Source organism: Carcharhinus amblyrhynchos, chromosome 21, assembly GCF_965287045.1.
Source record: "Carcharhinus amblyrhynchos chromosome 21, sCarAmb.v2.hapA, whole genome shotgun sequence".
NCBI lineage: Eukaryota > Metazoa > Chordata > Chondrichthyes > Carcharhiniformes > Carcharhinidae > Carcharhinus > Carcharhinus amblyrhynchos.
Genome location: NC_137344.1, coordinates 11,912,100 through 11,926,304, shown reverse-complemented (window position 1 = coordinate 11,926,304; position 14,205 = coordinate 11,912,100). Strand labels below are relative to the sequence as shown.

Genomic DNA, 14,205 nt, shown 5'->3' with positions numbered 1-14,205 from the left:
AAGAGAATCAGCTTGACATAATGTTCTTCATCAGGGTCACAGAAACTACGGGCAGGCAACCCTGACCGGCGTTTTCGACCGCTCACCGACAGAACACATTAATTCCACCTCGGCATCTCGCTGTCTCCCTGTCATGTGTTAATCTGTACATGATGTGGGTATGCCGGCGTTGGACTGGTGTAAACACAGTAAAAAGTCTGACAACACCAGGTTTTAGTCCAACCTATTTATTTGATAATATTCTCACAAGCTTTCGAGGGGTTACCCTCTTCGTCAGGTGAATGGAGAGTTCTGGCCTCAGACAGAGCATATAAAGCACAGACAGTTTAGAGATTACTGATTAAAAAAAATTTTTTTTAATCAGTAATCTCTAAACTGTCTGTGCTTTATATGCTCTGTCTGAGGCCAGAACTCTCCATTCACCTGACGAAGAGGGTAACCCCTCGAAAGCTTGTGAGAATATTATCAAATAAATAGGTTGGACTAAAACCTGGTGTTGTCAGACTTTTTACTTAATCTGTACAGCCATTGTTGCTAATTCAGCCTTTCAGTAAAGCAAATGAGCCCGAAATTCGATGGCTAATTGAGCCATCTCGTCACATGGGCCAGATGGAGGTAGTGTAGCTGATGTCTTTGTGTTTGGGGGCAGATGGCCTTGCAAGAGATTGATGGAAGAGGATTTCATATCTTCCGTTACAAAATGGACCCAAAGTAGCACTCAATCCTAGAGCAAACACTGTACCCTTTTCAGAAAAGACGCAAGTCCGAAGATAGTATTGTGTAAAAGAAAGCACACCCACCCCCATTCTGTCGTATTTCCTACGTCGACACAAATAGCAATCTAAGCCAGAGACAAAAAGAAGTCTCTCAAGGCCCGTGATAAAGACTTAGCAAAGCTTCAAGCTTTTGTGCCTGAAGAATGTGGAATGAGTCAGAATAGGAGACAACAGGCCTTGAAAAGCAGTCCTTACTGAAGCTCGGAACTGTTCACTCAATTAGATGTTGATTATTCTTTCGCTAAAGGCAGCAGTTATTGCTTTAACTGTGTTTCGGACAGTGGTTCGAAAAACAAAGAAAGTGTGAATTAGCTCCATTTCACTTCTTTCCAGGTGCTGTCTGGAAACAAAAGGCGTCATTTCAGAATTAAAGCGGTTCTTACTGATTGTAGGAATTTAAATTTGGCTGTTGTCTGTATCCGCGTGCAATCGATAGGGAGTTTGTGACGCCCCTGATTTTAATAGGTGACTCATCTTTATAAAGCCATGTTACTCTGCAGATAAGAAAGATCAGTCAGCCATATTCATTCATCAACTCGAAACATCGAACGCTGTCCCTTGCAGCATCACATTTCTCTGAAATGTGTCCAATGTTCACATCTCTAGCACAAATTGATGACTCTCTACAACAGGAAGAGAACTTGCAAAGAAGCTGTGTCCTTGTACCCCTGTTTATTTTCAAGTGATGGATCTTTTTCAAGCTATTTACTATCTTACTAACCTTTAAAATCACCTGAAAGATTCCTCGAGTTCCTTTGGTCTTTCCCAAAATGCCATTTCCCAAAATGTGGACATGTCAATCACGAGGGGGGCACAGGTTCAAGCTGAGAGGGGGGATGTTTAAGGGAGATGTGTGGGTTACGCAGAGAGTGGCGGGTGCCTGGAACGCACTGCCAGAGGAGGTGGTTGAAACAGACACATTAGCAACATTTAAGAGGCATCTGGATGAGTACCTGAATAGGGAGGGGATAGAGGGATACGGCCCGAGTAAGGGCAGAGGTTTTTTTTAGTTTACTTAGGATGTCATATCAGTCTGGGCTTGGAGGGTCGAAGGGCCTGTTCCTGTGCTGTACTTTTCTTCATTCTCTTTGTTGCTTGACACGAAGGAAGAGATTCATTGCTCTTTGCTGCATGGCTTGCATATTTCCCAGTGAACGGATTTGGAGGCAGTTTTCAAATTGTGGGCTGACGAGAGCATTCTTGGTTGTTTAGAATGGTCTCTGCTTATATCCTATTGATTTAGTTAGTGTATGCAGTTCACATTCCATTATTGATTGCTGTTCTGTGTTGCTGAATATATTTAATATAGCATTTATTACGACTCCTAGATTGCTTTCCAATTCATCCGTAACTAGTTCAGCGCTAGCCAAGGAGTTACCATCTCCCAATTTAAGATAAAGGCAAAATACTGCAGATACTATATTTAGCTCTGATGAAGGGTCAGCCTGACCTGAAACATTAGCTGTATTCTCCCTCCACAGAGACTCTCAGATCATAGAACGCAGAAAGAGGCCATTCGGCTCATCAAGTCTGCACTGACCACAATCCCAATCCCATCCCCATAACTCCATGCATTTATCCAAGTTAGTCCCCCAGAGGGGTAATTTAATATGGCCAATCCACCTAACCCACACATCTTTGGACTGTGGGAGGAAATCGGAGTACCAGGAGGAAACCCACGCAGACACGGGGAGAATGTGCAAACTCCACACAGACAATGACCCAAGCCAGGAATTGAACTCAGGTCCCTGGCACTGTGAGGCAGCAGTGCTAACCACTGTGCCACAGTGCTGCCCAGATCTGCTGAGATTTTGCAGAATCTTCTGTTCTTGTCTCCCAATCTAACTTGCCCTTGTCTGCATTATCGCATCTACCATTGACCTGCTCACGTACTTATCTGATCCAGCTCATTCGGTGATGTTTAAGCTGGTTCCACCTCTGCCCATTTCTCACCCAATTTCGCAACATCGCAGATTCGATCATGTTGGATTGTTGCAAAGTCTAAGTCATTCATGTAAATGAGAGATAGCAGTGGAGTCAACACTGAGCCTTGAGGCACTCAATTCATCATTTCACTCCACCCGATATAATTACTCCAACCAGTCTGTTTCTGATTGAGTAATGACTGTTGCTACTGTAACTGCTGCAGCTCGAGTTGGTCATAGGATATCCAGCAAAGCTGAAAGATATTCAGAAACCAAACAGTTGGTGTGAATGATGGGGAACAAGGAATGTTGCGGGGCTTCTGCAATGCTTCGCTTGTTAATGCAGTTAAAATTATCATTCCTCTCTGCCAGTAACTTGGACAGTCATCCTCTGTATAGCAGCTTACTATCCTGACGTGCATGTCTCTGCTGTGCAGGCTTTTTTTGTGGTTTAACCCTTTCACTGGATACAGTTATTAACATGGCTACAAAGTTTTAAGTTAAGTTTATTTATTAGTGTCACAAATTTGCTGATGACACCAAGATTGGTGGAATGGCAAATTGCGCGGAGGGTGTGGAGAGTCTGCAGAAGGATCTAGATAGGCTGGGCGAATGGGCCAGGAAATGGCAAATGGAATTTAATGTTGGCAAGTGCGAGGTGGTCCACTTTGGTAGGAATAATGGTAGGAAGGATTATTACTTACGTGGCGAAAAACTGCAGCAGGCGACGGAGCAGAGGGACCTCGGGGTCCTTGTGCATGAGTCGCAAAAACCCAGCCTGCAGGTGCAGCAGGTGGTCAGGAAGGCGAATGGGATGCTGGCCTTCATAGCGAGGGGGATTGAATATAAAAGTAGGGAGGTCTTGCTGCGGCTGTATAGGGCATTGATGAGGCCGCAGCTGGAGTACTGAGTGCAGTTTTGGTCGCCGTACTTACGCAGGGATATTTTGGCCTTGGAGGGAGTGCAGAGGAGGTTTACTAGGCTGATACCGGAGTTGAGGGGGTTGAGCTATGAGGAGAGGCTGAATAAACTAGGCTTGTACTCGTTAGAGTTTAGAAGAATGAGGGGAGATCTCATTGAGACGTATAAGATGATGAATGGGATGGATAGGATAGAGGTGGAGAGACTCTTCCCGCTCAGAAAGGACAGTAGGACTAGGGGGCACAGCCTCAAGATAAAGGGGGGACGGTTTAGAACGGAGTTGAGGAGGAACTTCTTCACTCAAAGGGTGGTGAATCTCTGGAATTGTCTGCCCGTTGAAGTGGTGGAGGCTGCCTCGCTAAATATTTTTAAGACGCGGGTTGATGGGTTTTTGATGAGAGAGGGGATTAAGGGTTATGGGGAGAGGGCGGGAATGTGGAACTGAGCCACGACAGATCAGCCATGATCTTATTGAATGGCGGGGCAGGCTTGAGGGGCTGGATGGCCTACTCCTGCTCCTATTTCTTATGTTCTTATGTAAATAGGCTTACCGTGTCTTCCCGTGTCTGCGTGGGTTTCCTCTGTGTGCTCCCATTTCCTCCCACAACCCAAGGATGTACAGGTTCGGTGGATTGGCCATGCTAAATTGCCCCTGAGTGTCAGAGGATTAAATATGTGGGAATAGGGACTTGATGGGCCGAATGACCTCCTTCTGTACTGTAGGGATTCTATGATTCTATGATACACAAATGCTGTAATGAAGTTACTGTCAAAATCCTCTAGTTACCACACTTTGGCGCCTGTTCGGGTACACAGAGGGAGAATTTAGCATGGCCAGTGCACCTAACCAGCACACCCGGAAGAAAACCACATAGACATGGGGAGAACATGCAGACTGCACAGACAGTGACCCAAGCTGGAAATCAAACCCGGGTCTGTGGCACTCTCAGGCAGCAGTTCTAACCTCTGTGCCACTGTGCCCAATTCTCCTCCGTAATTATTAGTATGGGTATTATACCCCCTCAAGGAACAAGCAAAGATATCGCCAAAGGTCAAAAGTCAGACAATAACATAGAAACATAGAAAATAGTTGCAGGAGTAGGCCATTTGGCCCTTCGAGCCTGCACTACCATTCAGTTTGATCATGGCTGATCATGCACTTTCAGTATGCCACTCCCACTTTCTCTCCATACCCCTTGATCTCTTTAGCCGCAAGGGCCATGCCCAGCTCCCTCTTGAACATATCTAATAAACTGACCCCAACAGCTTTCTGTAGTAGAAAATTCCATAGGTTCACAACTCTCTGAGTGGAGAAGTTCTTCCTTATCTCAGTTCTGACTGGCTTACCCCCTATTCTTAGATGGTGATCCTTAGTTCTGGACATCCCCAAAATCAGGAACAATCCTCCCACATCCAGTCCCATCAAGATTTTATATGTTTTTATGCGATCCCCTCTCATTCTTCTGGACTCCAGTGAGTACGAGCCCAGTTGATCCAATCTTTCCTCATATGTCAGTCCTGCTACTCCGGGAATCAGTCTGGGGAACCTTTGCTGGACTCCCTCAACAGTAAGAATGTCCTTCTTCAGATAAGGAAACTCAGACTTGGCCTCACTAAGGCCCTGTATAACTGCAGCAAGACATTCCTACTCCAAATCCTCTTGCTATGAAGGCCAGCATGTATTACCTTTCCTCACCGCCTGCTGTACCTGCATGCCAACGTTCAGTGACTGTTCCATCATGAATTTCCCTTTTCCTAAACTGCCACTATTCAGATAATAATCTTCCTTCCTGTTTTTGCCACTAAGGTGGATAACCTCACATCTATCCACATTATATTGCATTTGCCAAGTATTTGCCCATTCAGCCACCCTTTCCCAGTCACCCTGCAGCCTCTTAACATCCTCCTCACAGCACAAACTACCATCCAGCTTAGTGTTGTCTGCGAATTTGGAGATATTGCATTCAATTCCTTCATCCAGAGCTTTAATGCATATCTGTATCTGTGGAGAAACAAGTCAGGTGGCATGGTAGCACAGTAGTCAGCACTGCTGCTTCACAGCTCCAGGGACCTCGGTTCGATTCCTGGCTTGGGTCACTGTCTGTGTGGCGCTTGCATGTTCTCCTCGTGTCTGCGTGGGTTTCCTCTGGGTGCTCTGGTTCCCTCCCACAGTCCAAAGATGTGTGGGTTAGGTTGACTGGCCATGCTAAAAAATTGCCCTTGGTGTCCTGAGATGTGTAGGTTAGAGGGATTAGTGGGTAAATATGTGGGAGTAGGGCCTTGGTGGGATTGTGGTCAGTGCAGACTCGATGGGCCGAATGGCCTCTTTCTGTACTGTAGGGTTCCTATGATTCTATTTCCATAAGGTCTAAAAGACCCTTTCTTGGCTGTGGAAACGTTTTTCCAAAGTTGCCACCTAACCTAGTGAGTATTTCTAGTTTTTTTTGTTTGTGTTTCAGATTTGCAGAATTATGCATTTTTCCAAAGACTGGATCTGATCATTTAGAACAAAAAACAAAAAAAATTACCGCACAAGAACAGATCCTTTGGCCCGCCAATCCTGCATTGACCATGCTGCCCATGTGAACTAAAATCCCCTACCCTTCTGGGGACCATATCCCTCTATTTCCATCCTAGTCATGTATTTGTCCAGACTCCACTTAAAAGTCACTTTTGTATCTGCTTCCCCGGCAATGAGTTCCAGGCAACCACCACCCTCTGTGTAAAATAAACTTGCCTTATACATCTCCTTTAAACCTTGCCCCTCACACCTTAAACCTATGCCCCCTAGTAATTGACTCTTCCGTCCTGGGAAAAAGCTTGTGACTATCCACTCTGTCCATGCCTCTCATTATCCTGTAGACTTCTGTCAGGTTGCCCCCTCAACCTCTGTTGTTCCAGTGAGAACAAACCAAGTTTCTCCAACCTGTCATGTCTTTGTTAAGAATTTCTGTTGCTCAGATAGTTAATTAAATATATTTCAACTGAAGAATTTGTTGTTTTCACTCTCTGCCAATCCAGGATTCTTTGGAATAAAGGGATATAAAATGGTAGTGAAGAGGTGATGGAGCAGTGCTTGCCCCTTCTCACCACTCCATTCCCCTTTTAGCACCAGCAGTCACAGTAAAAATGCCAGAGGCATGTCCTCCCTCTCATCACGTACACATACAGACTGTCTCGTCTGCTTCTTGTCAAAACACCAGGTTATCAGGTTGCACAGATTTATTAAAGCCTGTTCAGGAAAAGAGAGATGGTCACCAACCAGAAGGGCAGTTTAACAAATATGATCTGAGATTACTTGCCTACTTGTGACAAGAATTCATTTCGAAGATATTTAATTTGGCTCATTGACACCTCTGTCTGTTTTCTGAAATCAATTCCGCAATGTTCCCATGCTTGACAGAGTTTATCAATGTTTAAAAACACTCTATTCTTGACTGTCTGTGGTGATTGCTTTACCACTTTAATTCCACGAGTCACTGTTATATTAATACAGCAGAAGCAACAGGCCTGTCACATCGAACGGAGATTGCATAGAATTTAATTAACCCTGCCACCACTTTCTGAAGAGATTGGGTGCAGAGTTTATTCAGACTGACACATGCCAACTCTGGATCCTTTCTTGAAAATTTCATCTCACGATTTTGTGCCTCGAAGACAAACTACTTTTTCTCCCACGTCTTCAGAATTTCTACTTCTTTTAAAGAAAAATATTCAAAGAAAATTAAAGGAGACTCACAATTAAAAAAGAAATCCCTATGATATATTTTCCCTGGAATTGTTCACAGCATTTCTCAGGACTGTAATCTTCAACTGCTCAAGAATTCAGAAAGTGAATTGGACCAATCATGTAAATGCTGTGGCTACCTGGGCAAGTTAAAACCTTGGAATTCCCTCCCTAACGGCATTGTGGGCCGACCACAGCACTTGGACTCACCACCATCTTCTTGACGGCATCTAGGGATGGGCAATAACTGCTGGCCAGCCAATGATGCCCATGTTCCACAAATTAATAAAAAAAAGAGGAATACCGTGGCAAGTAACTCACTTCCTGACCACCCCCTCTCCCAAAGCATGCCCACCAACTACAAGGCACAAGTCAGAAGTGTGATAGAATACTCCCCTCTTGCCTGGATGAGTGCAACTCCAATAACTCTTAAGAAATTCAATACCATCCAGAACAAAGCAGCCCACTTGATTGAAACTTGATCCTCAAACATTCGCTCCATCCATCATTGACACACATACCATGTGTACCACCTACTTGATATGCTGCAGGAACTCATCATAGGGATGGCACAGTGGTTAGCCCTGCAACCTGGGTTCAATTCTGGCCTCTGGTTACCATCAGTTCTCCCTGTGTCTGCCTGGGTTGCAATGAGAACCACTATGCCATTGTGCCATCCCTATGATGGGTTCCGGGTGCTCCAGTTTCCTCCCACAGTCCAAAGATGTATGGGTTAGGTGAATTAGCCATGCTAAATTACCCCTTAGTGTCCCAAAGTGTGTAGATTATGGGGATTAGTGAGGTAAATGTGTGGGGTTTATGGGGTTAGGGCAATGGATGGGCTTGGATAAGATGCTCTGTCGGAGAGTCGGTGCAGATTCAATGGTTGAATGGTCTCCTTCTGCACTGTAGGCATTCTATGATTCCTTAGACAGCATCAGCCCAACTCATGAATACTAACATCCAAAAAGAGAAAAGCAGCAGATACATGGGAACGCCACCACCTGGAAGCTTTCCTCCAAGTCACTCACCATCCTGACTTGGAAATATATCGATGTTCCTTCACTGTTGCTGGATCAAAATCTTGGAACTCCCTCCCTAACAGCACAGTGGGTGTACCTACATCAAATGAACTGCAGAAGTTAAAGAAGGCAGCTCACTTCTCAAGGGCAATTAGGGATGGGCAATAAATGCTGACCTAGCCAGCAATGCCTACTTCCCATGAATGAATATTTAAAAAGTGCTTCAGAAAGTTATTGGCTGGAGACTTGGAGATAAACCTGCTGTTTGGAAGTTAGGAATTATTTAAATCTTCCTCCATGAGGTTTGGCTGTGTCAGTGAAAGGGGGAACTGTAATCTCCAGCAGGGTAGTTGTTACGACCACCCCAAATAGTTGCTGATCCAGTTGAGACCCCTTGGTTTGTCAATGTCCAGCAGGGATAGCCCCAAATTGTAACTCCCCCTCATCCCCCTCTCTGCTGGTAGCAATAGGTTTAATCTAACAATGTTACCTTTCCTCTGGGTGCCTTTATGAGACCCAGTAGCCACGTTTAAACAGCAACCAATTTTAACCAGACTTTCTTGAGTTAAAGGTAGAGTGAGTTTATTAATCACTAAAGAGAATAGTAAAACAGATATATATGCATTCATACGGATTAGGAGTGAGAATTGAGTCCAACAGTAAATAAAAAATAATAAGGTATGTGGAACAGTCCTTGACTTATGAGGAATTGATGATGAAGAGTGAGGCCGTTATGATTTGATTCCGATATAAATGACTTCCATAGGCAGTTTGAGGTTCCAGTTGCGTTGATCTCTTCAGTTTCAGTTTCCTGTGGTTTCATGGAGAGATTTTAGTTCCCTTTCCAACTGCAATCCTTTTGCTAGCTGGTTGACTTCCACAGTCAGAGAGAGAGATCTGCATAAGATGGCTAGCAGCATGGTGGCACAGTGGTTAGCAGTGCTGCCTCACTATGCCAGGGACCCAGGTTTGATTCCCAGCTTGGGTCACTGTCTGTGTGGAGTTTGCACGTTCTCCCCGTGTCTGTGTGGATTTTCTCCGGGTGCTCCAGTTTTCTCCCACACAGTCCGACAGATGTACTGGTTAGGTGCATTGGGCATGCTAAATTCTCCCTCAGTGTACCCGAACAGGCACCAGAGAGTGGCAACTAGGAGATTTGTGTAGTAACTTCACTGCATTGTTAACGTAAGTTGATTTGTGACACTAATAAATAAACTTCCATGCCATAAACTCCTATGACTCTATTAAACGTTCAGTGTGGTAACATCCAGCTGTTTATCTTCACAGACCGACAGACAGGCACTCGATCTTTCAGCTAGCATTTAACTCCTTCTTTGTATGTTCCAAGTGGAAACTGGAATCCACTAGTCTGTCTGGGCACTACACCCAGCATCTTTTGAGATAAGATGGCCATTTGTCTTTACTGGAGACGGCAACAAATCTTTGGAGAAGTGTCCTGTACAGAAACAGAGAGGGGGTCCCATTGTCCCTTAGGGAATCACCCTGCAGCCATTCCTGTCAGTGGCTGACTAGACATTCTCAGCTATTTTTAGGGCTTGTATCCGTTTGAAAGAAAAACTCAAGTCACTTTAAAGTCCAATATTTCCGCGTATAATTCTGTGTTGTATTTCCCCATCGTCATGATGTCTTTCAATTCCAAAATTGTGTGACTCAGTCTCCAGGCTGGGAGATAGAAGTTTGCTTTTAAGTCAGAATTTATCAGCAATCTTATTCAGACATTTTCTGAATGGATAATCATGTAAAAAATGTCTTTGGATCTGATTTTGAGTCAGTGCCAATTTAAGGAGGTCCCTGTATGACTTGATGGCGAAGTGAACCTTAAACCAAGACTTCCCCTTTGTTGAAGGAACCAAAATTGCCCTTGTGTTTCCCCAGAATCCCCTCTCCCTGATGTGACACATCGACCTGAGGTTGCTGTTGATTGAGCTTTTAGAAGCTGATTTCCCCAGGTATTGGCTCCAATGTACAACATCTGCCCTCAAGGCAAACATATCTGCATTTTACTGCTACTCTACATCAAAACCTTTGCATTTTAACACAATTTTGCACAATCAGACTTAGAAAAGTTGCTACTCATGTGAAGAGGAATGAGAATGTATAACAGTCTCACATCGAGGCAGATCAGCACCCTGAGACAGCCCTTTGGCCTCGAGAAGAACTTGCTTCCACTGGTTTGAATCATAGAATCCCTATAGTGCAGAAGGAAGCCATTCAGCCCATCAAGTCTGCACCAACCACAATCCCACCCAGCCCCTACCCTGTATTTATCCTGCTAGTCTGCCTGACACAAAGGGGCAGTTTAGCACGGCCAATCAACTTAACTCACACATCTTTGGACTGTGGGAAGAAGCCAGAGGACCTGGAGGAAACCCACGCAGACACAGGGAGAATGTGCAAACTCCACACAGACAACGACCAAAGGTGGGAATCGAATCTAGGTCCATGGCGCTGTGAGGCAGCAGTGCTACCTGGGATACTGTCAAATCCACTGTGTGATCTACAGACCCTGCCACATGCAGAATGTGGGACGAAACCCACACAGACACGGGGAGAACATGCAAACTCCACACAGACATCTACCCAAGCCGGGAATTGAACTCAGGTCCCTAGCATTGTGAGGCAACAGTGTTAACCACTGTGCTCCTATGCCACCCCAAACATACGGAAGTCACGGTCAATGTGAGCAATCAGCATCCATCTCACTTCAACTACATGGACTGGTATCAGTGGAATGTGGCAACTTGCATGTGGGCAACAAAATGTCTCATAGGCTGCACATAGCCCTGGGGCTACAGGTTGTCTCTCACAGTGCTATTGGCTCAGGCTGTGATTTGGTTTTAAGGGCGACATCATCTGTACTACTTAATGTGACTTAGCAAGAAGAAGGTGAAAATAATTGGAAGAATACGCTGTTACAGGGAAGCATAGAATCATAGAATCCCTACAGTGCAGTAGGAAGCCATTTGGCCCATCGTGTCTGCACCAACCACAACCCTACCCAGGCCTTATTCCCACAACCCTGTGTTTTTACTAGTCCCTCTGGCACTGAGAGGCAGTTTAGCGTGGCCTATCAACCTAAACTACACATCTTTGGAATGTGGGAGGAAACCGGAGCACCCGGCGGAAACCCATGCAAACATGGGGAGAACGTGCAAACTCCACACAGACAGTGCCAGAATTGAACCCGGGTCTAACCACTGTGCCACCGTGCCCACAAAATAAATGGCAAGCAGAAAGGCCAAAGGCTCTATTCATTATTATTGATATTAAAATAACTATTGTTCTCTGTAAATAAAAGGAATATGTTCAAGCTTTGCCCTTTTTGAATTACCCGGGAGCTTGTAAAACTACAATTAGCGCATCAGATGTACAAGTTTCAAGCATCATTTCAAATATTATACAACATTAATTCTCTGCTGCTTTCACCATGGCAATGCCTCAGCCAATCAGAGTTGATTTGCAAACCATTCAGCATCCTTTTCTCCTGTAGTATGAGTTATTGTGATTATTTGAAATTTGCCATTCTTGCATTTGTCCTGATGAGCGTAAGATAACATTTAAGTTTCACCCTTATATTGCCCTTGGTTCTTTCATCAATTACCTTAAATCTGTGCCGTCTGCTTAATGACCCTTTCATCGCTGGAATTTGCTTCTCCTTATTTACTCTCCAAGTTTCCCTCCAAGCCACTCATCATCCTGACTTGGAAATATATCACCGTTCCTTCACTGTCACTGGGTCAAAATTCTAGAAGTCCCTCCCTAACAGCACTGTTGGTGCACCTACAGCACACGGACAGTAGCGGTTCAAGATGGCAGCTCACCATCACCTTCTCAAGGGCAATTAGGGTTGGGCAATAAGGTGCTGGAGTGAGTGATGTCCATATCACGTGAATGGGGTGGCACAGTAACACAGTGGTTAGGACTGCTGCTTCACAGCGCTAGGGATCCGGGTTCGATTCCCGGCTTGGGTCGTTGTGTGGAATTTGCACGTTCTCACTGTGTCTGCATGGGTTTCCTCCAGGTGGTCCGGTTTCTTCCCACGTTCTGAGAGATGTGCTGGTTAGGCACATTGACCCCAACAGGCACTGGACTGTGGCTACTAGGAGAATATCACAGTAACTTCATTGCAGTGTTAATGTAAACCTTACTTGTGACTAATAAATAAACTTTGAATCAAGCAAATTATCAATCCCTTCATGAATTTGAACAACTCCATCAAATCTCACCTCTCCTTTTCTAAAGAAAACAATCCAGCTTCTCTGGTTCTGGGGTTGCCAACAACCATTAAATATATTCCCAGAAGTTCCATTGCATGACTTGCCCCCATGCTCCAGCCAGTAGTCCCACTGTGATGTGCACCAATCAGAGAGCAAAAAGACCCATTACCCAATAAGATGATGCTTGATTGTCAGCCAAACAGCTCCCTCCTGCCATCTTCAATGGCTTTATATCTGGCAAAGAGAAATGTTCAAAGAAAATAATGTCCAGATCATTATTCCCCAGGGTAGCACACAACAATGTGCTGGAGACTGATCTTCACTTCCTGAGAGTCCAAGCCAGTCCCAGAGGGTTGGCTACTTTACCTGGTGCCATTTTGGCAGATCTCCAATGTATCCATTCTGAGGCTAACTGATGTCTTTCCTAAACTACGGTGCCCAGGATTGCCCACAATACTCCAGCGGGGGCCAAAACAGTCTTGTATAAAGTTGTAACATAGCTTTCTTGTACTTTATTCCTTTTTAACAGATTTTTAACCAGAATAAATACTGATCTAGTTTTCTACCAAACTGAAGCATTTCCTGGTTGCAATGACCTTTGACCTGGAACTAGTTCAAAGACATTCTTAGTGATGTTTCAGAAAACTCGTACTAAACTGTCGATGGAAGGGAGCTGGAACCTGTTATGCCTGCTTCGAGGAATGTAGATTCTGCATTTCTGCACTTTCCTAGGCCCATTCCAGACCTACACTGAATATTCACATCCCATTTTATTGGCTGAGCCTGTGCCAGTTGCCCTCAATTGTATTTTACATTGTTTACGCCAGCTAAACAAAAAAAGACAAGTACAAACCTGCCTCAAAACATCAGCACCGCAACTCCAAAGCATCAGTTTTCCCAAAACGCCGACTCCCCATCGTATCTGGAGTGCACCCTCAAAAAGACTTAATCCAGCGTGGTCCATTAATGCTTTCAGTATCATAAAATCCTACAATGCAGAAGAAGACCATTGGACCATTGATTCTGCACCAACCACAATCCCACCCAGGCCCTATCTCTATAACTCCGTGCATTTACCATAGCTAATCCCCCTGACACTAAGGCAATTTAGCATGGTCACTCCACCTAATACACACATCTTTTGACTGTAATTACTAGATAAAAGCTCTGTGTTTCTCAGAGGCTACAGGTAGTTGTACACTGCTTATAGCACAGTGCCAAAGGCAGGAATGAGACATTCTCCCTGAACAGGAATATGTGTAAATGTGCTGAAAGTACAGAAATATAAATTTAAAATATCATGCAAAATCATTCAGAAAGTGAGAAAAAGAACTCACCAGTGGGTGTGCCAGCAAGTCACTAACCCTTTGGAAGTCAGTAACTGCCATGTTTCCTGTCCTTAAAAAAATGAAATCATAAATGCAAACATTACTACATGAAGCAACTTGTAACAAAACAGTTTCCATTTGATTCACAAGCCCCAACTTGCGATTGCTGACTTATTGATGTTTGGATAACAATCAAGCATCATTCAATTGGGTAATGAATCTTTGTTGGCCTAGGAAGACAGTACATCACAAAGGGCAGCACGATGGC

At 44.5% G+C, this 14,205-nt stretch overlaps 1 long non-coding RNA gene across 1 annotated transcript in view; it reads right to left on the bottom strand.

Moving 5' to 3' along the window:
• Nucleotides 1-14,004, bottom strand: part of LOC145356647 (uncharacterized) — a 43,942-nt gene extending 29,938 nt beyond the window's left edge. Inside the window, exon 1 of the long non-coding RNA XR_013889178.1 lies at nucleotides 13,947-14,004. This is a non-coding gene — a long non-coding RNA (uncharacterized LOC145356647). The remainder of the gene's footprint in view (nucleotides 1-13,946) is intronic.
• Nucleotides 14,005-14,205: the final 201 nt, after the last annotated feature.